Genomic DNA, 20,633 nt, shown 5'->3' with positions numbered 1-20,633 from the left:
GGAACAATGAAGGTCTGGTCTTTTAGCCATACTGAAATCTGTAATAGAGAATTGTTCTGTGTAACCACTCTGCCGTGCATTAGATCTCCAGGGCTTCTTTATCTACTGGTTGCAAGTTTGTACCATTACACAACATCTCCCCGACTCCCCCAACCCCTAAGCATTGTGAGAAGCACTCTGCATATACCCACTGACAGCAATCCTATCAAGTTGGAGCTACTGTTATCATTTTTCTCCTTTTACTTATGAGAAAACTGAAGTACAAAGAGATTAAATAATTGGTCTGAGGTCACAGTGTTATGTGGCATGGCTGGGTTTCTACCTCGACAAGTGGTCTAGGTGATTCCCCTGGGAGTCCTAGTGTCTTCTCAACTTGGCCCCCCTTGGCTTTCTCAGGTACCATTAAAGAGCACTGTAGGGCAATTAGTATGGTAGAAAACTAAGGTTTTCAAAAACTGATTATCGACATATTTGGGGTTCTTAACAGAGCTGTAAGGAAACCACGAGGATTCCCTAGTGGAGTGTGCCCTCCTGGTTGATCACCAGCAAGCACACAAATGGGCCTTGATTAGAAGGAAGGGATTTAAAATTGGAGCAGACAGAATGTTTACTCACATGAGGAAATGCTTAGGTCATGGTGGTTAAGTGAGGAAAAAAAGCTACAAGGCTATCTACAGCATGATCTCAGTGTTATAAAAAGATCCATAAAAATGATGAAATCAATGACCTTACAGTTTTTCGAAGAAGATTTTTCTACCTTTTTTTTAAGTCAAGCAACAAGAAAAAAAATCTTTCTACTGGCGTTCGTTTTTCCTCATCCCGTATAGTTCCACAAAGGGATCGGGAGGACCTACCGGGCCCACGGCTCCACAGCACGTGCACCTCCGCCTGCCTGGGGGGGGCTGCCTTTCGGTGCGGGCTGGCTGCGCCGTGGAGTCTCCTGTCCACCACGACCCCGGGCCAGGGAAAACGGCCGGAACTCAGCCTGGGGGTGCAACCTTTTGAAGCAAGTGGAGGTATGTCGTACACGTCCTTCCAGTACCTTCCTGCGTCCTGCTCCTACCACCCAGCCAACGTCCCGGCATATACAAGGGAGCTTAATATTTGTAGACGGAAAGTACACCTCTCCCTTTCCCTCAGTGTAAAATGTTCCTTTAAGCCGAACAACTCCACTGCTAATCATTAACTTATAACCTTGAACATAATCTTTAGCCTTTTCCACATTTTCTTTATCAAAATTAAATCAGGGTTATATACATTCAAAGAAAAAAGCCTTACCACCCTTCAGTCTCGCCCTTCCACTTTTTTTACTTTTGCAAGATAAACCAATGGATTTTAATATAACAGAACATGAAAAGCTAATTGATTTGGCTTCAGATTCCACATCGCACTAACCTCTAAAAATCTACCATTTGTTGGATTTTGGTGTCACGTCAAAGGAGAATGAATATCCACTATTATCTAGAAAGGCTCTTACAATCTCCTTTTTCCAGCTACATATCTACCGGAGGATAGTTTTCCTTCATATACTTCGACCAAACAACATTGTAACAGCTTGAGTGAAGAAGTAGATAGAAGCACCCAACTCTTTTTTACTAAGCCATATGTAAGAGAGATTCGCAAAAAAATATAAGACAATGTTACTTTTCTCACTACTTACTTTTTGGTGTTAGAAAACATGTTTTTTATTTGAGATAAAATTCCCGTAACCAAAATTCACCATTTTATCTATTTTAAAGTTTACAATTCTGTGGCTTCCAGTACGTTTACCAGGTTGTGCAACCACCACCACTATCTAATTTCCGAACATTTTCATCACCCATTAGCAATCATTCACCCTTTCCCCCTCCTGCAGCCCCTAGTGACCACTCATCCGCTTTCTCTCTCTATAGATTTACCTATTCTGGACATCTCGTGTAAATGGACTCATATGCGTCCTATCATGTCTGGCTTCTTTCACTTAGCTGAATGTTTTTGGCATTTATCTATATTGCAGCATGTATCAGTAGTTCATTCCTTTTTATGACTTAATAATATGCTCTATGAATATACTAATTAGCTTGGACATTTGGTTTGTCTTGACTTTTTGACTGATGAATAAACCTGCCATAAACATTCATATACAAGTTTTTGTTTGGGCACCTGTTTTCAGTTCTCTTAGGTATATACGTAGGAGTGGAATTGGGTGGGTCATGTTTTAACCCTATGTTTAACTTTTTAAGAAACTGCCCAACTGTTTTCCCAAGCAACTGCGTCATTTTGCATTCCCGCCAGCAACGTAGGAGGGTTCCAATTTCTCCATATCCTTGGCAGCACTGGTTCTTTTTCCTTGTTGTTGTTGTTGTTGTTGTTGTTGTTGTTGTTGTTGTTTATAGCTATCCTACTGGGTCAAGTGGTATATCTTTATGGTTTTTATTTGCATTTCCCTAATGACTAATGATACTGAATATCTTTTTATGTGCTTATTGGCCATTTTTATTTCTTCTTTGGAGAAAGGTTTATTCAGATCCTTTGCCCATTTTTATTTGGGTTGCCTTTTTGTTATTTAGTTATGGGAACTATTTATATGTTTTGGATACTAAAGCCTTATCAAATATATGATTCACAAATATTTTCTCCCATTCTGTGGGTTGTCTTTTTACTTTCCTCATAGTGTACTTTGATGCACAAAAGTTGTAAATTTTGATAAAGTGTGATTTATCTTTTGCTTGTTTCTTGTGGGTGCCATAGCTAATAATCCATTACCAAAATCAAAGTTCATGAGGATTTGTTCCCATGTTTTGTTCTAAGAGTTTTATAGTTTCAGCTCTCCCATTAGGTCTCTGATCCATTCTGAGTTGTTTTATATAGCGTGAGGTAAGTGTTCCACTTACATTTACGCTTGAGAGGTTCCTATAAATTGGTCATGAGATACGATCATTAGACACTTGGTCTCTGCTGGAACTTCCCGCTCAGCAAATGATTCCATCATGACTTCCCCTTCATGTGGGATATAGCCCTACATAAGTTCTCTCAAGATATAAATAAGGAGCACATCGGTGGCTCAGTCAGTTAAGTGTCTGACTCTTGATTTTGGCTGAGGCCATGATCTCAGGGTTGTGAGATTGAGCTCTATGCCAGGCTCCGTGCTGGATGTGGAGCCTGCTTAAGATTCTCTCTCTCTCTCCCTCTCCCTCTGCCCCTCCCCTCCACTCTAAAAAAAAAAAATATATATATATATATATATATATATATAAATATATATATAAAATAGAACCTAGTGATGAATCTTCTAAAAGCATTTTCTTACCATCAGACTGCCATATAGAATGTTTAGTTAGGCTACTTTATTAGAAAAATGGCCTACAGTGAAATCCTGGGCTTGCTTAGGGCTTTGACAGTGAACGCCAAAATAGAACCAACATTTAGTTCTCCCACTCCACCACTACCTGGAGTGGCCTGAGATAACAACTGAACCACCATGGCTGCAGTTTTGACTTTATAAGATGTCATAAATTATTGCTAATAATTTCCATGAAGATTTGTGAGACTTGGGTTATAAAAAGTATAATAAAACTATGCATTTATTAAAATTCAATTGATGCATATAAACAAGCATTATCAAATGGTTTTATTTTACGATGTTGAATAATGAGAGAAATTAATACATTTTCTCGAGGTAGCTCCTAGAAGAACACAGTAAATGCACAACCAATCTCTTACATTAAAATGTTAGCAGGTTGCCGGCATTGCTACCTTCAGGCATTGGCAAGGTTCCTTCACTTACAATGTCACGAGTATGGAAGTTTTGGGAAGTGTTCTGGGCTGAGAGAAAGAGAATCTGTGCTTCTGGACCACAGCCAGTTTCAGACAAAGGATAAGAAAGATTTAACAATTTGTTTTCTAAGTTTGAAATGTTTCTCCTGAATTCCTTTTGTGTTATCAGTAAACATGGTAGTTGCTTTTTCTTTTGAGGTCTCTGAGGTTAAAATGCACTTTGAATGATTGTTTACTTTTGAACAGGCATATCATATTGTCTTTCATCCTATGCTGGAATGGCTACTTTCTACCAGGTCAAAGAAAGTTCAGGTTTCTAAGGGAACTTTGCACTGACAGAGTCTCACATTAGAAGACAGAGATTGTTTCTGATGTGGCTTTATTTTTAGGACGGTTTTATTGATTACTTTTTCATGTTAATTTTCATCCCATCAGCAATCAATAAATGCATTATGAGTTGCACTGAAACTTTATTTTGACTTGAGAATCAATAATTCCATTAGCCTTTTTATCTGGTTTACAAAGTTATGGAAGCTTCTGAAGTAGTATTGTGTATAAGTACAAAAGAACAGCTCAAAACAAGGGGACATTTCCTTTAGTTATTAAGTTGTTTAATTAATGAGGTGATGCCATCAGGAATACTGGTTTAGACAAGTGGTGCATTTCACATGTCCCCATAATAAATGACGATGATATTTGATCCAACCCAACTTGGATAAACGTCTAGAGAGTCTCCCAGCCTCCGTCAGAACCTGGTGGTGAAGTGCCCCGGGGGAGTCTTTCCCACAGCCTGTTAAGTATTTCTCATTTGGCTGGAAAGCATTCAGTATAGTGAGATGTATCAGGACTGTTGGTAGAGTCTGGCTGACTGAGATAGAGGTTGGTGTCTTCCACTGCCTGAAGGCCTGCCCTCGGCTTGGGTACCAAGGAAGGTATAAGTGGGCCCAACTCCACAATCTGGTGGCAAAGGGGAGGATTTGACACTGCCCTTTAAGGTTTCCAGGAGGGAAGCTCCCGTTTTGCAGCTGGGGCCCAGGGCCCTGTGCACTCTGTAGGAGTGCTGACCGTACTGATTGCATCTTTGGCCCTCCATGTCGTTTGTATGCATTTGATGAACTCACTTGGGGCTGCGTGTTCTGGAAATTAATATACATACCTTAGACATGCCCATTAAGGCCAGGATGGGGGAGGGGCGTTGCTTTGGCCTTCCGTGAATCTGCTAAAGGGAACATGGTCTTGCCCCTTCCTAACACGCAGGTGGTGCTACAAAATCTAATTAAAGGCTGGCTGTCAATTAGGTGCATGCAAACCCTCTGATCTCACTACAGTGCCCTTCTGCGTGTCCTCTCACTCTGTAAAATCTGGACTAAGGTCCAGACTTTTTGGAGAATAACTATGCAGCTGCCATGGCTTGTCCTCTGCTGGATCTGCCCACCTGCCCCTGTACACCCCCCACCTGCTGCCAATACACACGCCTCAGTAATTTACCCTGAATAAAATTCTATGTCCACTGAATGGAGTCACCTGATTTGTTTTCTGGTCTCAAAGGGCCTTCTCAGCTTGGGGGCTACTTTACTATTCCTCCCCCACCTTCTAACATACTCATATGAGGGGCACATCACGTTTTCCATGCCTCCACTGGAATCTCGTCTCTCATCCCATGTTTACTGCCTTTGTGGCTGACGCAACTGGTCATGTGTCACCCAGCCTGCAAACCTGGAAGTCATCCTTGACTTGTTTTCCTTCACTGACCACCCAGTTGGTGCTGTAAGCCTGCCACCATGACTGATGTAGGTCCTCATCCCCACTCTCCTGGAAGATACGTCTCTCCATTTTTGGTCTTATTCTCCTCTAGTCCCTCTCCTCCTATAGCAGGCAGAGCAACCTAAAACAAGACTGGGCCATCCTGGGATTGAAAACCTTCATTGGCTTCCTGGGGACCTCAGGATGAAATTTTTAATGGGATTCATAGGATTGTTGGGGTTCCCACTGACACCCACCCCCTCTCCCCCAGTCAATTTCTTCTCATCTTTCACTTTTCCTCTCTGTCTGTTCTTTAGCCCTGCATTTGCTGGTGCTTCAGGGCCCTCATGCATGCAGTCTCCTTTGGCTGAGTGGCCTGCCTTCTACCTTTCACCTCGTGGACTCCTACTCCTGAAAACAATGTCATCACCCCCAGAAAACCTCCTGTAACACCCTTCCCCTCCTCCCACTGGTTTTCAATGCTGATGAGCCTCTTTGACACTGCTCTTTAGCACAGCACTTTTCCCTAGACCCTTCTCTGTCACTCCAAAAGTGTGGGCACCTATAGAAGGCTAGACATTCAAACTTTATATCCCCAGGCTTACCATGATGCTCAGCACTGTGTATTAGATGAACACTATGCATTCCAGCTATTTATTTAATTGTGATCCCCCTGACAAGCATAATATGCACTGATCTTCATTGAACTGCATTCATTCACTATATTTTAAGCTCTTTGAAGATAGAGTCCATGCTTAGTCATCCTTGGATCCCCTTACACACAGTAAGCAAATGTTTACCAAAATTACTCCTGGTTTTTGATAGTACAACCATTTCTCCTATCATTTTTTTTCTTAACTTCTGTTTATAAACTGAAATATATTTCACATACCATAAAAGTCACTCATTTCAAGTGTATAATTCCGTAGTTGTTCATATATTCACAGAACTGTGCAACCATCACCACAGTCTAATTTTAGGACATTTTTGCTGCCCCCAAAAGAAATCCATACCCATTAGCAGTCACTCCTCACTTCCCCTTACCCCCACTCTCCACCCCAGCACTAGGCAACCATGAATCTATTTTCTGTCTCTAAGGATTTGCATATTTTAGACATTTCATATAAATGGAATCATACAATATGTGCTCTTTTGTTACTGGCTTCTTCTACTTAGCATAATGTTTTCAAAGTTATGTTATAACATGTACCACTTCATTTATTTTTATTGCTGAATAGTATAATAAATGTATATAGTATATATATATATATATACACCACTTTTTGTGTATCCATTCATCAGTTGATAGATATTTGGGTTTCTACTTTTTTGGCTACTATGAATAATCCCGCTTGAACATTGTGTATAGGTTTTTGTGTAGACCTGTTTGTATTTCTCTTCTGTATATATCAAGAGAGGAATTTCTGGGTCATATGGTAGTTCCATATTCACCTTTTGAGGAGTATCAAACTGTTTCTCAAAGTGGCTGCCTATTTACAATCCTACCAGCTGTGTATGAAGGCTTCAATTTCTCTACATCCTTAACTTGCTATTTTCTGTCTTCTTTATTTTAGTCATACTGGTATGTGTAGTGTTGTTTTCATTTGTGTTTTCTCTCTCTCTTTCTTTCTTTTTTTTTTTTTTTAGAGTGAGAGCAAGCGAGAGAGAGAGAGTGCACGCATGCAAGGCGCAAGAGGGCCAGAAGGAGAGAGAATCCCAAGCAGGCTCCAGGCTCAGTGCGGGACTCAATCTCATGACCATGAGATCGTGACCTCAGCCAAAACCAAGAGTCCCAGGCTTAACAGACTGAGCCACTGAGGTGCCCCTCATTTGCATTCTTGTAATTACTAATGATGGTGAGCATCTTTTCAGGTGCCAATTAGCCATTTGTATGTATTCTTTGGGAAAATATCTATTCAGATCCTTTGCCATTTTGGGTTGTCTTTTTATTATCGACTTGTAAGAGTTCTTTATATATTCTGGATATAGGTCCCTTATCAGATACATGTTTTGCAAATATTTAATCATAATTTAATATTTTAATTTTATATTTTTTCCCCCACTTTCTTTTTTTAAAGATTTTTTAAGGGACGCCTGGGTGGCTCAGTCTGTTAAGCGTCTGCCTTTGGCTCAGGTTATGATCCCAGGGTCCTGGGATCAGGCTCCTTGCTCGGGGGGAGCCTGCTTCTCCCTCTCCCTCTGCCTGCCACTCCCCCTGCTTGTGTGCTTGCTCTCTCTCTCTGGCAAATAAATAAAATCTTTAAAAAAATTAAAAAAAAAGATTTTAAAAAATTTGTTTATTAGAGAGAGAGAGATCATGAGCAGGGGCGAAGGGTAGAGGGAGAAGCAGACTCCCCACCGAGCAGGGAGCCGGATGCGGGGCTCGATCCCAGGACCCTGGGATCATGACCTGAGCCGAAGGCAGATGCCTAACCGACTGAGCCACCCAGGAGCCCTCCCACTTTCTTGATGGTGTCCTCTTGTCACAAAAAAGTTTTTAGTTTTAATGAAATATACTTTATATATTTTTCTTTTATTAATTGTAATTTTGGTGTCATATCTAAGAAATTATTGACTAACTCAAGGTCATGAAGATTTACTCCTCTGTGTTTTTCTAGGAGTTTTGTAGTTTAACTCTTATATTTATTTATTTATTTATTATTTTTTTAAAAAGATTTTATTTATTTATTTGAGACAGAGAGAACGAGAGAGAGAGAGCACATGAGGGGGGGAGGGTCAGAGGGAGAAGCAGGCTCCCTGCCGAGCAGGGAGCCCGATGCGGGACTCGATCCAGGGACTCCAGGATCATGACCTGAGCCGAAGGCAGTCACTTAACCAACTGAGCCACCCAGGCGCCCTTAACTCTTATATTTAGATCTTAATCCATTTTGAACAATCTGTTTTTGCATGGGGTAGGGGTTCATATTAATTCTTTTGCATGTGTTTATCCAGTTGTCCCAGCACTGTTTGTTGAAAAGACTATTCTTTCTCCACTGAAATGTCTTAGCACCCTTGTTGAAAATCAGTTAACCATAAATGTGAGTTTATTCTGGATTTTGCATTTTATTCCCTTGATCTATATTTCTAGCCTTATGCCAGTACCACAGTGTTTTGATTCTTATGTCATTTTTAAAAGATTTTATTTATTTGACACAGAGAGACACAGTGAGAGAGGGAACACAGGCAGGGGGAGTGGGAGAGGGAGAAGCAGGTTTCCCGCTGAGCAGGGAGCCCGATGTGGGGCTCGATGTGGGGCTCGATCCCAGGACCCTGGGATCATGACCTGAGCCGAAGGCAGACGCTTAACAATTAAGCCACCCAGGCGCCCCTTTTATGTCATTTTTTAAAAACAGCATAGGAAAGCTGTGTAATTGGCAAATTGGGAAGACTCATCTCCTTAAACTGGGAGAAAATTCTTTTTGCAGGAATGGATGTCAAGAGGAGGGAATAAACATCTATTGGTCACCTCCTATGTGTTAGGCGTTAGAGTAGACACCTTCACATACATTGTAATAGTAATCAAGAAAAGTCATAATAACCTCATACAATAGGTAGCATTATCCTTGCTTACAAGCAAGAAAAGTAGGGGTGCCTGGCTGGCTCAGTGGGAGAACATGAGACTCTTGATCTTGGGGTCATGAGTCTGAGGGCCACAGTGGGCGTGAAGCCTACTTTAAATAAAATTTTTTAAGAAATGTTTAAAAAGCAAGAAAAGTAAAGTTTAGGTAACTTGTCCATGAGCATTTTGTAACTAATGGTAGAAGAAGGGGTATTTATATACAGTCCCTAGGAATCCAAAGCCCATGATATTTTCATAACAAGGAGCTTTTATTACTATGAGTTTAGTTAACACAAACTGCATTTGAAGGCAGGGGAGGGACTTGAGCTCATTAATATCAAAATTTTTCTTGTGGTACTCTAGAAAATTAAAGAGGCGCTTATAACTATTTTAAGACTGTTGTCTAATAGCAGTGTTTCACAAGATATTTAAAGAAATCATTCTTCAACTATAAAAACTATGGTTTTTATGGTTCATTTTAATTATTTTAATTTCACAGCTTATGTTATTCTCATTTATATGACCTCAAAAGTCATTGAACATTATTTTGTATTATTAGCATAGCACAATGCCATTCTGTTGGAAGAAAAGCTAGAATGAATCTCAGTTGTGTGGATTGGCCTTGTCTTTAATTCCTGTTTTCATTAAAAACCTTCTCAAGGTTGTTTTGAAATTAACACAGGTCATAATTGTCAAATGAGTTCTATGTGAAATAATAGAATGTTTAGAACTGAGAAAGATATGTGAAGTCAATGAAGAAATGGCATTTTGGGGGTCATAATTCGTTTAATACAAAGCTCCTTTATTTTTCTTTTCTTAATGGAGGACACGGAGAGTATCTTCTGGGTCTCAGAATCTAGATAGAAGTTCAATTTAGATAATGCAGTTTCAGTCATGACAGAAACATGGTCTAGACAATTCTGTCATCTCTTGTGAACTTTTTACCCTCTCTACTCTGCAGGGCACGAGTCTACTGCTTTTTCTCAGTGAAGACGCTGCACCCAGATGTTTAGATTGCCCAGTGGCTCTTATGTAAGGATTCCCATGATTCAATTCCTCTTAGAAGTTAATGCCAGGAAAAAGTTTGTCTAACTTGAAGAACAACTATGATTCTTTTACCAGACCATGAGAACTGTATTATTCACTGTATGTCATTCTTGCCTTGGCTCTGAGAAGTCCAGAGCTAAATTTAATGCTCAACCATGGTAAATCAAGCTCTGGTAAGAGAACTTCTTGCCTTCTTCTACTTATTTTTTTTTTTTAAGATTTTATTTTATTTATTTGTCAGAGAGAGACAGAGAGAGAGAGAGAGCACAAGCAGGGGGAGCAGCAGGCAGAGGGAGAGGCAGGCTCCCAGGGGAGCAAGGATCCCGATGCAGGATTCAATCCCAGCCCCCGGGACCATGACCTGAGCCAAAGGCAGACGCTTAACCAATTGAGCCACCCAGGTGTCCCTATTATTTTTAATAACAAGTCCAGGGCCATATGGAAATAGGCAGAATACATGTTATGATCAATCATCAGTAGAAAATAATGTCTCTTCTAACTCTAGCACTATGTGAAAATAGGGTGCCCAACAACTGCTGGTTTTATAGATTTATGTGTTGTACTTCTTGTTTTCAGAAGACAATTAAAAGATAATAAAAGAAAAAAAGTTCCTTAAAGGCAAAATTTTCAGATTGGAGATTGGGTTTTTCATTCTGGACCAGATTTGGGACAAGCATCCTCTTCATAATGCAAAAAACAGCAGTGGTTCCCTCAAATTCTCATTTCAGCGTTGCTACGGAATCACACTGAGTACTTCCCAAAATTTATTGTAGGTACTAATGAGGGTAATAGTAAACTCTTACCCCTTAGAGGTTATGAGAATAACATATAATTCATAATAGAAAAGATAAAGCACAAGTCAGGGACCAGATGCACAGCATTGTTGTTAGAAAGGGCTAAAGCAGGCTTTCTTTGGATGGTTTTATGCCTGTCATGAATACTGTAAGACAGCTAATCCCCCAAGCTTCTTTGTATTCTGTACCTCTTCAGAGAAAAGTTTGTAATCCAGGAAAATGTCCGCAGGTAAATACCTGGAATGAATTGAATTTGCCAGTTACGTGTTATTAAGCAGCTAAGAATGTTGTAGAATTTACATGCAACCTATAAAGTAATATCGCAGTAGAACATTCTCACTGTATGGAAATTTCCACCTCACTTCAGGGGTAAGCTCAATTGGATGAGGGCCAGATGGATTTGTTTATGGTAGTGGTGACATAATAGGAGGAAATGAACAGAGCACCTTCTTGAGTAGAGTTTTGCTGGAGTCTCATGGAATCAAGTTTAGAACTAGAGGCAGTAAAGCAAACTACTTCTTTAGGAGTCAGCAAATTAAAACTACTGCTTCATTTACAGAATAAAGAAAGGCCAGAAGGCAGAGACTGTGGCCTGAAGATAAAAGTGACCAACAACTCTTAGTTTTGCCAGAAGAGAGCAAATGCCCAAAGTTCTGTGTGCTCATTTCTCTCATGACTTAGCCACAGTGTATTTTTAGGGCCATGTTTTTCCCTTGGCTCATGTGTGGACAGTGTCCTTAATAGATGTATGAAAATTAAGGAAGTGTTTTCTACAGATCATTGAGATTTTCTTTATCAGGAGCTCATGGCCTGAGCTCACGGGTCCTACTGCCCTCCTATAATGTGGTTACTGAAAAATCCTACATGCCTATTTGCACTTGTAATATTTGTTCTCACTTGGAGACATTTGCTATCCTCATTCAACAAATAGCCTGGTACCTTGGTAATGGGATTTCAGGAAAAATAGGGAATTTTTTTTTTTTTTTTTAGCGTTTAAGACCGTCATTTTCACCCTTGAGTTAAAAACTGCGAATTGGAAGCAGAAAGTGAAATATGACATGGTTAAACCCATTGGATACTGTGGCCACATCACTGCTGTAGCCAAAAAGACTGCTTCTGTCTCACGAGGATCAGAGCACTGATTTTAATTGCCCAGAGCCCTTTTTAATTGGGAAAGCTCTTCAAGTCTTTGTGCTCAAAACTGCCTTTTCTCCATATTTGTCAAGGAAAGTGGATTCTTGGAGTTTCAAATGATTTCTTTGTATGATTAGATTCATGGATAAAAAGGCAGAATGATAATTTTTAAGAGACTGATTTTTCCCAGGACCTCAAGTTGGTGCAGTACAATTTTGCTAGTTTCCTTGAAGAAATTCTCCGCTTAAGTCATTTCATTTTTAATGTGATCTTCAAAAGACATTGATTTCTAAATGTGTGTCTAGCCCTGGAATTCTATGATCACAGTTTAGGAAATATCAATCTCTAAGAAGGAGGGGGGGTGGATTTGAGAGGGTAGTTTTTATGAAGATGAACAGGCAAATTTAAAGTTAATCTATATTCAGTATGCTGACAATCATGAAAATATATCAAATGTGTCTCTTGTAAATGCATATTTTATTTGCATTCCAAGCAGATTCACACTCAGAATAGGATACACAGCGTTCGCACATGAAAAATATCTAGCCCTGTTGATGCAAGTTATACTAGGTGGGGGATAATGTTCAGAGAAATGAGTGATTTGCACAGGCAAGTAAATTCGGAATCACAACACTGTAGCCAGGCACCACTGTAATTTTCCCTTGTGACCCATCTAGTGGCCCATAATTATTTTCTTCCAAGGCCTCCTTGTCATTTGACCAAACACTTCAGGTACCCTTTAATTTCTTATAATTTCATCCTCACTCATCCCACATTAAGTGTTCCTTGAACATTTGGCTGAAACACATGAAAGAAGCAGCATTCACAGTATCCCAAAGTTCCTTTTATTATTCTTTCTCTAGCTACGTTTCCAGAAAGCTTAGAAGTACTTTCTTCTTGAACTACACCTTTTAGCATCTCTCTCCTTCTCTATTCTCCCTCCCCTTCCCATCCTTAATTTTTTGCTTCCTATCAAGTGTAGTTTTCCTACTCTTCAGATCCAAATGATCCTATCTGGGGAACTTGCTTTAATTTTAGCCCAAATAGCAACAAACAGTTCTGAGAAAACTTTAGTTTTAGATTTCTCAGGTTATTCTCCTGTGAATTCAATAACACAAGGCATAAAATGGGTATAAACTGCTTTACATGTCAGATGTTCTGAAAGACACAGTAACATAAGGCATTCGATGAGGCACTAATTTAAATTACATCCATAAGAAATATGCAATACCATCCTGTGATGCCAAGTTCAGGTACCTACGGTCCACAAGGGTGGACATTTTTGCGCTCCTTTTTATTCACTGATGCATCTGCAGTGCCCGAAACAGTTCCTGGCATATAGTAAGTGCTCAATCCATGTGTGGAATGAAGTACAGTCTACTTTCTAAGCTTAGAATTAAGCTATTCTATTACTGGCCTGTTTCTGTAATGAGAATATAGGTAACACAAGTGAACTCATTGATATATAGGGAAAGGGTATTCATAAAATTGGGTGGTTGTGTTTGTTCACAAGCAACTGTCCCAAGCACCACCAAGTAACAGCAGTTCCAAGCAAAACACAGCAGCCTGCTTCTTGTGGAGAATACACAGTGCTGTGCCTGACGCCCATTCACCCTGTGTTCTTTCTCGTGGATTCGTTTGGCCATGAGTTCTAACTTGGAAGGGTTTATTGTGAGGGGGGAATTCACCTCTTATACTTGTACATTTTGTGCTTATCTTCTGAACTCAACAGCCTCCAACAACTCTCCTTCCAGTCCCTTCATCAGTGACTGCCATCCTTTCTTAAAGGTAAAAGTCCTGTATTTATATTTACTGTAATATTTATTAGGAATTTAACATGGCTCATAAACTCTGCTAGTATGTTTTTTGGAATGGTTACTGTTTTTGTTAGTGTTCTAGTTGCAATGTTACATAGATTTGGAGTCATTTGGGGGCACCTGGGTGGCTCGGTTGAGGGTGCGACTGGTGGTTTTGGCTGAGGTCATGATCTCAGGGTGGTGAAACTGAGCCCCAGGTCTGGCTCCAAGATCAGCCGGGAGTCTGCTTGCGATTCTCCTTGAGAGTCTTCTCCTCTGCCCCTCCCCAACTAGTGCACTGGAGCACTCTCTCTTTAAAATAAATAAATAAATAAATCTTAAAAAAAAAAAAAAAAAGATTTGGAATCCTTTGTTGCTAACCCTATTTTCCCCATAAGCCTTGTTATTTCTAGTGTATGATTTCACAAAACGGGAAGAACACATACATCCTTTTATAGAAGAAACGTACTACAAGCTTCTTTTCGATGAAGATAAGTAGGATTTGGCTGTGGGAGAAGATAAAAGAGCATTTCAGTTCTGGCAAAAGAGCATCAGCAACTCCCAAGTGGATACAGTATGGAACCTTCTGGGAGGAGGGGAGGAGTCCTGGCTGGCAAGCGAGGCTCTGAGGAGTGGGTAAGTGGGTGGTTTTGAACAGAAGAGTTTTAAATTCAGAATTTTCTGTGGTAAAGCGCCTCCCAGAGCTTTTAGAACAGGAAGTGGCCTGCCTGAGCCGTGTTCTAGAACCATTACCCTCGCAAGTACAGATGGATGCCCGTGCGAGGAATGGGGGAGAGAGCACTGAAACCATTAAGTCCCCAAACAGTGAGAACCAGGAAGGTGGCATTGGACTTGGAAAGGACAGGACAACTGGGAAGACCTTAAAATGAAGAATCAATGGGAGTGGCTATGGCAATGGCAGAGGCCGGGAATCCAGTGGTAGGGTCTGTGTTCAGGCAACTGGTGGAAAAAGGTATCCCAGACAAGAGGCAGAGAAGTTGGGGACAGGAGCAGGTCTCACAGGAAGAAAAGACAAGAAGGATGTGCCTTTTCAGAGTGTCGGCTAAAGTGCCTTAGAAATTCATCCTGAAACCGTATTTTGGACAGAGGAGGATGTTTCAAAACCCCAAGTATTTACGAATATTCTTTGTGACTGCTTGCAGTTTCCCCTCCTAGAGAATCACAGGGCAAAGAAACTCATGTCTGCAACCTCCTCTCCGGGAGAGGGAGGTGAGGATGGGGGTCCAGGCAGCCCCAACCCACCCTCCCGCTTAGGATTCCCGGGGATCGCGGGACGTTCTCCCGCTCCGGCCCGGGCCTGGGGAACTGCTTCGGGCGCTCCAGGGCCCGCGCTCCGCGGCAGCAGTCCAGCCTATCACCCCCGACTCCAACTTCGCCGCCCTGCCTAGGCCGTGCGCATTCTCGGCGCTCCTGAGACACTTTCCCGAAACTGCCCCCCGAAGGTTCCCGGGAGCTGCCCGGGGTCCTCCGCAGGATTCCAGGAGGCGCCAACGCCGCGGGGCGGGCGCGGCGACCCGCTCCCAGGCCCCGGGGCCTCCGCCCCTCCTCCCGGGGATCCCCTTTTGCCAACAGCCTCCCGGGCCCCGCAGGACACTCCCCTCCGGAGGCCGGGCCTCGTCGTCCCGCCACCGCCCCCGCCTCGCCCCCGGCCGCCCCGCCCCGCGCGAGGCGCCGGGAGAGCCCCGGGCCCCGACCCCTCCCCCTGAACGCCCGGCCCTAGAGCGGGACGGGGGCGGCGATGGTGACTGGGCAGCGGCGCGGGGCTGGGTCCTGGGCAGGGAGGCTCGGCGGCCCCTTTCTTTCTCTGCCCCCGCCCCTCTCCCTCCTCCCTCCTTGCTAGCCCTGCCGGCGGCCGCCGAGGTCGGCGCTGTCGTCTCGTCTCCTCCCCCACCCGGGGACCCTCTCCTCTCCCCTCCCTCGCCCCCTCCTCTCGCCGCCGCCTCCTCCTTCCCCGAGCTGCGAGCTGCGAGGAGGCGTAGCGGAAAGCCCCGGCGGGGGGAAGGCTGCGAGCTCGGAGCCGGAGACGCGGAGCCGGGGCCGGGTGAGTTGGAGTCGCCGGGCCCCGCGCGCGCTGCGGGAGGGAGAGCCTGCAGCCCCGGCCAGGTGGGGCGGGCGGCCCCGGTGGGGGGCACCCCGCCCGGGCGCCTGCGGAACCGTCGCGGCCGGCGGAGCCCGGGCTGCGTGCGCGGCGGCTGGCGCGGGAACCTGGCTCCCGCGCCCCCGGAGCCAACGGGGAGGGAAGAGGACCGTCCCCGGCACCGGGACGGGTGTCGGATGCTGGGAATGGGAGGGAGCGGCTGCTTCTCCTCTCACCGCCGCAGCCGCCGGCAGCAGAAGTGGAAAAATTGTGCCTGGAACGGCAATTTGCCGGGAAGCCAGCGCGAGCCGAGCTCTCCCGCCACCGCTGGCGGGCTCCGACCGGTGGTTCCCGCGGGCACCGCGGCGCGCGGGTGTGGGCGCAGCCCGGCGCCGAGCTCCGCGCGCTTGGTACCGCGCCTCGGGGGCCGCCCGGTGGTCGCCCGCGTGGGGCCTGGTGTGTGGCGTTGGGTCACGCCGGCCACAGACGTCAGCTGCTTTTCAAATCTGGGCTGCATTTTTGTGGGCAGCGCAGTGATTTGGGGTGCGGGCTGGAGGAGGTGGGCGTGGAGTGGGAAAGACCACATCTGGGATGGATGGTTGAGCCCGTGGGCTGGGGTGAAGGTCTGGGGAAGACTCTGTATGTGTCTTTCGGTGTTTTTAGGCACAAAGTTTCCCCCTACCCCCTGTTTTCCCTTCCATTCAGAGGTCTAGTGTTCTTTGAGCTGAGAAAAGCAAAAGGATTTTCTCCCATCCCGTTCAATTTTTCTCTTAATCTCGGAGGGTCCTGAGTTTCAGGAGAGTCCGTGAGCTGCTTCAATGCGAGTAAATGAGAGTAAAGACAAAGTCTTGTCCCCCACCCCCATCTTTACTCCCCCCCGCCCCCCCGGGCCATTTCCTGTATTTCCCGTTTTCTCTCTGTGGTTGTGTGCGTTCTTGTAGGTTGCCATCCGTGACCCACATGTAAAAGTACAACTTCTGTTTGAAATCGCAAAGTAGCCCCAGTAGACCACTGTGTGTTTGAGCCAGAGGGAGAAGAGGGGTGAGTGCGAGGGGGAGGGGAGCGGTTAGGGTCTCGTCCGAGAGAGTTAAACCTGAGTAACCGAGTTCGAAGGAACGTTTATCATGGGCGCTTTGCTTTTCCTACACTCACTCGCTTGAGAGCTCCACCCCCAATAGGTTTAAGCGAGGATCGGTGCTAATTTCTTTGGCGTTGCCCTTTCCTGGGTGTTTCTGATTCTTTCCTCCTGGTCTTTTTAAAAACCAACTTCATTTACAATTTAAGAGATAAGGAGCACATGCTAGTGGGAAGATTAAATGTTTTAAAGATAGAGGAAAGAAAGAAAATTCAAGATCCTCATTTCTTTTTGCCGTCATACTGTGACAGGTTTGTTATTAATCTGTGTCAAATCTGATGCTGATGAAATAGTTGAGGGGCTTGCAGTAATACCACTATTAGGGTATAATAATATTTTTTCTAGGTGATCACACATAGAGCAGGTAGTGTCTCTGGTTGTGGTTTGCAAAGGGTGCAGCAAACATTTTAGGCCAGGAAAGAAGACATGGTATGTTGCAGGAGATGATAGGGGTGGGGAGGGAGAATCATTTGTCTTTAGAGCAGTCCAATTAGGAAGAATAATTACTCTGCAAATGAACATTCTCAAATGTAATTCGAATCATGGTACATGAACCAGTCATTTGTCTTTAGGAAGGAAAAAGGATCTTTGTAGATGAGAGCAAAGCAGTGCCTTCTGGAAAAAGGAATGTATACTGTTCATCCATGTAGATGGGCTCAGAATTGATGGCACCTGCCTACAAAGATGTGTGGACTGATGAATTAAAGAGATTTCACTGCATATAGTGGACAGGGCAGGAAGGAAAATTCCATAGTGGAAGACAGAAAAACAACATATAGAAAAGTACATAGTCCTTTTTAATGAACATTGTGTACAGCTTCTCAGATTCTTTATTGCAAAGAATTGACAAAATAGGAAGCGAAAATATAGGAGACCTAAACTGGTGCTGTTGAGTTCCCAGAGGTGCCACTTACTATCTGAACTTCGGACAAGTTACTTAATTTCTCTCAGCCTTGGGTTCTGTGTCTATAACTTGGTGGCAGAGCTCAAGTCAAAGACTAACCTTGAAGATTAACTAGGATTATTTTTGTATAGGACTTGGGGTGGTGTCTCGTGCTAAGTGCTCAGAAAATGTTAACGTTGGTTGTCAAATATTTCAAATGCCCTGGAAAAAGCAGTGCCATTCAAAGAGTCGGAATGCATACCTGAGCTGTGGTTGCTTGAGGCGGACGCTGAGTTGAGGCTGTCCCCCTGCCTCTGACAGCCCACAGACAGAAACACTTGATCTCTCTAGAACTTACGTGCTGCATCCTTTTGGCCCATTCTCGTCAGCCTTCCCTGGGACTCCAGTTCTGGGGGAGTGTGTAGTGCAGGCTGCATGTGGCTCGGAGGGCAAGAGCACAGGTATGGCTTGCAATTCCAGGCCTCACTGACCCTGTAATGGCAGGTTCTCAGGTTTCCAGTCCCATGAAAGTAAATATCCAAATTTCGTTTGATGGGGGGGGGGGGGGGAACAAAAGAACTTTAATGGTTGGACAAAGTGCATGCCTCTTGGGGAATCCTAAAGGCAACGTTTTACTCAATGCTTACTGCTCTTGGAAAGATACAAGCAGTAAGTAAATATCTAATCTCCAGAACTTTTTCCGAAAAGCAACTTTAAAGTATACTTTGGGGTTAATGATACACTGCCCAGTTTTCTTTTTTTTTTTTTTAAAGATTTTATTTATTTATTTGAGAGAGAGAGAGACAGAGAGAGAGCATGAGAGGGGGGAGGGTCAGAGGGAGAAGCAGACTCCCTGCCGAGCAGGGAGCCCGATGCGGGACTCGATCCTGGGACTCCAGGATCATGACCTGAGCCGAAGGCAGTCGCTTAACCAACTGAGCCACCCAGGCGCCCACACTGCCCAGTTTTTATTAAGGTTGTACCTAGCACAAAGTGAACAAAAGGCATTCTTAGCCAAACACTATTTCTTGAGCAGGGGAATTATGCTGTATGTGGCTCTTCTAATTGAGGAGGACTGCCTCTTTGCTCATTCGTCCATCCTTTTATCCTGTCATTCAGCAAATACCTATGAAGCCTGTCCCATGGGCTAGGCTCTGCTCTGGCCTCTGGTAACACAGCAAGAACCAAGAGCAGGCCTCTTCTCTCACAGAGTACACATTCTAGTTGGCGAAGCAAACTGTGCGAAAGACCTCCATAAACCCGGGAAGCTCCTTTTTTGCTTTAGAGGAGACTGTGCTGGGAGAGCAGAGTGCTGGCTGGGTGTGCTTTCCTCCCACAAGCCTGCCTGCTGAGAGGGAGTGATCTGGCCACGGGTAGTGACAGGGACTGCCAGTCCTGGGGGTTCTCTGTAGGGATAAGGGAGAAAGAGGGGGCTCTTTTTTTCCCATGCTTTATAAAAGTCTGTGTCCAGTTTGAGTAGTGGGTGAGTAGAACCAGCAGCCACATGCCATGAAGACAGTGGTTTTTTTTTTTTTTTTTTTTTTTTTTCTCAGAGGTGAGATTTCTCAGCCTTAGAAAGGCAAAGAAGGAATTAAAGGTCAGTTTTGATCATCAGCTTATAAAACCCAGATGTGTCCAGGGAAGAATCTGGTGTGGGACTTGAAACATTTCTTGCTCTCACGCTGTATAAGGCATGAATGAAGGAATAAAGAAAAGTGGATACTTGGTTCCTCATGCACCTGCCAGGTTTTCTTTTTCATCACTTTTAAAATACCATTAATACATTATGCAATAATAATTGCATGTTTGGAATCTGGGAGGCTTGCAAAGGTGTAAGGCAGTCAGGGCTCTGAGAGTTGTGTGGACTGGAGGCAGGTTGTGTAGGGAAGGCCCTGAGGGTGCTGGGGTTGGGTGCTGAGCTGAGGAAGCTGAACCTCATCTCCAAAGCTGGCTAAATGATGGAGAATTTGCAGCAGGTAATTGACTTGCTTTATTGTGCTTTAGAAAGAACTTGGTGGCCGTGACGTGGGCTGGGTGACAAGGAGACCAGAATGGGGACAGAAGGTGAGTTGGGAGGCTAGTGCAGGAATCCATGAGGGACTTGGAGAAGGAGAAGGGGAGAGGAAGGCGGAGGCCAGGAGAGACTGGTCACACTTCCTTGGTCATCTTTTGGGTGTGGGCACTTAGTGAGACGGAGTCCAGGGTGATCTCAGTCATGGCACCATTCGCTGAGGTAAGCAGCTGTGGGGATCCTCAGTTGGAGGAGACGGTGAGGACTAATGAGCTCAGCTGAATCCCGGACTGCACTGTGAGCCTTCCTGGGAGAGATGCCCAGCAGAGAGCTAGAGACACAGGCCGGAACAGAGATCTGGAGCTAGAGATGAGAGAGGGAGTTATTTTTATAGTAGTGTTAAGTGGTTGCCTGGTTGGTTGAGATTTACTAAATAGTGCTCAGGGTGAGAGTTAAGTGGTGTCCTTGTAACTGAATTTTTCCCTTTTATCCTTTCAACAGGCCTACCTGGGGATAGTCAAGCTCCTGACCTTGGCCTTAAATGACCAGTCTCTTACTGGTATAATTTTACAGATATGGTGGATCTGTTTCTATTATTTTGACCTGAAATCATTGAGAGGAATATATGTAGAATGGCTCTGAACATATTTAATAGCTAGGATGTATAACTGGCGAAA

At 44.0% G+C, this 20,633-nt stretch overlaps 1 protein-coding gene across 7 annotated transcripts in view; it reads left to right on the top strand.

Moving 5' to 3' along the window:
- Positions 1–15,532: 15,532 nt before the first annotated feature.
- LHFPL2 (LHFPL tetraspan subfamily member 2) overlaps positions 15,533–20,633 on the top strand; it is a 154,080-nt gene continuing 148,979 nt past the window's right edge. For all 7 annotated transcript variants that reach the window (XM_035014715.1, XM_035014714.1, XM_035014712.1 and 4 more), the window contains exon 1: positions 15,533–15,891. The gene's annotated coding sequence lies outside the window, so the exon portion shown is untranslated. The remainder of the gene's footprint in view (positions 15,892–20,633) is intronic.

Source organism: Mirounga leonina, unplaced genomic scaffold (genome assembly GCF_011800145.1).
Source record: "Mirounga leonina isolate KUSES-001 unplaced genomic scaffold, KU_Mleo_1.0 Mir_168, whole genome shotgun sequence".
Lineage (NCBI taxonomy): Eukaryota > Metazoa > Chordata > Mammalia > Carnivora > Phocidae > Mirounga > Mirounga leonina.
Note: the sequence above shows the minus strand (reverse complement) of the source record. Positions and strands in the feature narration are given on the sequence as shown.